At 36.8% G+C, this 2440-nt stretch overlaps 1 long non-coding RNA gene across 1 annotated transcript in view; it reads left to right on the top strand.

Moving 5' to 3' along the window:
* Positions 1–418: 418 nt before the first annotated feature.
* LOC112477920 overlaps positions 419–2440 on the top strand; it is a 16122-nt gene continuing 14100 nt past the window's right edge. The window contains exon 1 of the long non-coding RNA XR_003045680.1: positions 419–557. This is a non-coding gene — a long non-coding RNA (uncharacterized LOC112477920). The remainder of the gene's footprint in view (positions 558–2440) is intronic.

Here is a 2440-nt window from a genome sequence, read left to right as displayed (position 1 = left end):
TATTCCAGTCTTCATATTCACATGTTTTCTTTGGACCCCTGAGACATACGACTTCTGTTATTTTACACAATCTACTATTCCTCAAACATTCCTAATGACAAAACAACAAATATCTTTGGAAAAACTTCTCCTCAAGTCCCCAAATTTTCAGTCATTAACAAAAAAGAAAGCAAGAAAATGTTAAAGGTACTGAGAAAATTCCAGTGTTTACAGCTGGTTTCAGCAATTTCAACTTGCGCAAGACCCCATGTTTGTGAAAGCAACCCAAGAATCTTTGAACAGGATGTAATCAACCTCCGATCTGCTGAGAAACACTGCAAAAATGACTTCAGCTGCCAAAAATAATAATGTCGTTTACAAGCAGCTCTTCCTATATCTAAGGAAGAACTAGCCGCACAGGAGTTTATGGTAGCTTTGGAGGAGCAAGCAAAGAAAAGGGTAAATCCTACCTACCCCACCCTAAAATACAAAGTATCAGACAGAATCCACTGGAAGCTGTGGCCCATTTCAAAGGTGCTGGCAACATCGAGGGAGTCATATCCGCAAAAATCCGAACGGTAAGTGACCCCAGACAAAGGGATTACATTTGGCAGCAATTCTGTGTTGTCACTTTCCCTCTGTAACCAAGCTGCCTTGTCTTGTGAAGGCAAAGCTGTTAAATACCTCTTAGTCGCAAGCCCCAACCCAAATCTTCCTTTTTTTCCAAATATTATCTGGCAGCTTCCCTTAAGGGACATCAAGAGCTTGGGAGGGAATATTCGCGAATGATCCTTTAGATAACTTGTATCACAAAAGCCCTGCACCTACCTCTGTCGAGCCTGGGCTGCTCAGTCCACATGGGCTGGATGTGAAAAAAGACCCGGTGTGGTGGCTTCTCCAAATTTACCAGAAAGAAGGGACCTGGGATGCTTGTCCTTTAAGTGTCTCTAAACATGGTTTGCATAGCTGGATCTCTGCTTATCTGTGCCTTTCGGCTTTCGCTTCCATACATGGATCTGTTCCCAACAGTAACTCCAAGCTGTCGAAAAGAAGCTATCTGGCGGCTCTCCGCTTCATCCAACACATGGATGATAAAAATACACATATAGAGATCCTTCCAGCCAGGCCCACTTCTCACCCCACCATCCTGCCACTATGCCTTTTTGCAAATACCCTTTCCAGACTGGCATTTCTCCTCTCCAGACATTTAAAACTACCGGTTTGTACCTGATTCCCACATAGTTTTCAGGGTATGGATTTGCTTAGTTTTATGAAAATAGAAGTATAATAGAGTTCCAGGGTCTTCATTCTTAAAAAATTTTAGCAATAAGATGTGTATGGGACCTGAGAAGTGTTTAGTGAATGAATGAACATGTAAATGAATGGCTGAATAAATAATATTGTATGTCAATGAATAAATACATAATGCATTTATTTAATTGAGAATAGTTGTTAACACTCTGGATTCTTTGTCTTAAAGGATAAAGTAGCAGCAGAAGGTCAAAGTAATCAAAATCTCTAAGATTTGGAGAGACTAGGTTCTTATTTCAAGTGTCTCATTTAGGATATTGTAGCAGTTCTACTAAGCTACCTCATAGTATATGGTTTAAGATTTAGAAAACATTTTAAAGTAAAAAAATATAAACCTGAATAGAATACTGATTGCTACTTTTGTTAAACGTCAGTGGTACTTTAAATGACATAACTTAACTGTGACCTAAATTTTCAGGTGTGGGAGAGGGGGAGGGGGATAAATCCTGCTCTTTATAGTAGAGAGGTGAGAGGTACTCTCAGGGGTTGGCCAAACCTGGCTTAGATTTCCTGTGCCTTAGAAATTAATCTTCTCAGTTTTTAAATTTATCTCTCCTTTGCTCTTTTAGTTTGTTGTTATTCTTGTGTAACAAGAGGTCAAAATATTGAGAGAGAGAAAGAGAGAGAGATGAAATTTCCAAATAACATTTTTTCATTGTTTAATTTTTTTCCTGAAATCATATTATAACTCTTCTAGAGTCTTTTGTTTGCAGAAGAAAAAAGAAATTTGAGGCAGACGGGCATAATTCTGTTTGGTGTATTTAAATAGAACTAGTTTGCTTAAAAAATGCCAGAGGAAGAAAAGGAGGGCTAGACAAAACAAGACTGGCAAAATGGTAATTATTGCAGGTGGTCGATAGGGAGTTCATTATATTATCCTCTCTACTTTGTGTATATTTTAACATTTCTATAAAAGAAATAAAAAAAGAAAGAGAGAAGAATACAAAACAAACATATAAATAGCAGGTTTGAGGAATCCCAGATTTTAGTAATCTCTTTTTAATTTTTTTAATTCAAAATTTTCTGACATTCCAACCTCTTTCTCCCTACCTCCAATCAGATATATATATGTATACATATTCTATATAATAATATACTGCTATATATTATTTACATAATATATATTATAGTATATATATCTACAATATAA

The sequence above is a fragment of the Pteropus alecto genome, unplaced genomic scaffold (genome assembly GCF_000325575.1).
Source record: "Pteropus alecto unplaced genomic scaffold, ASM32557v1 scaffold131, whole genome shotgun sequence".
Classification (NCBI taxonomy): domain Eukaryota; kingdom Metazoa; phylum Chordata; class Mammalia; order Chiroptera; family Pteropodidae; genus Pteropus; species Pteropus alecto.
Note: the sequence above shows the minus strand (reverse complement) of the source record. Positions and strands in the feature narration are given on the sequence as shown.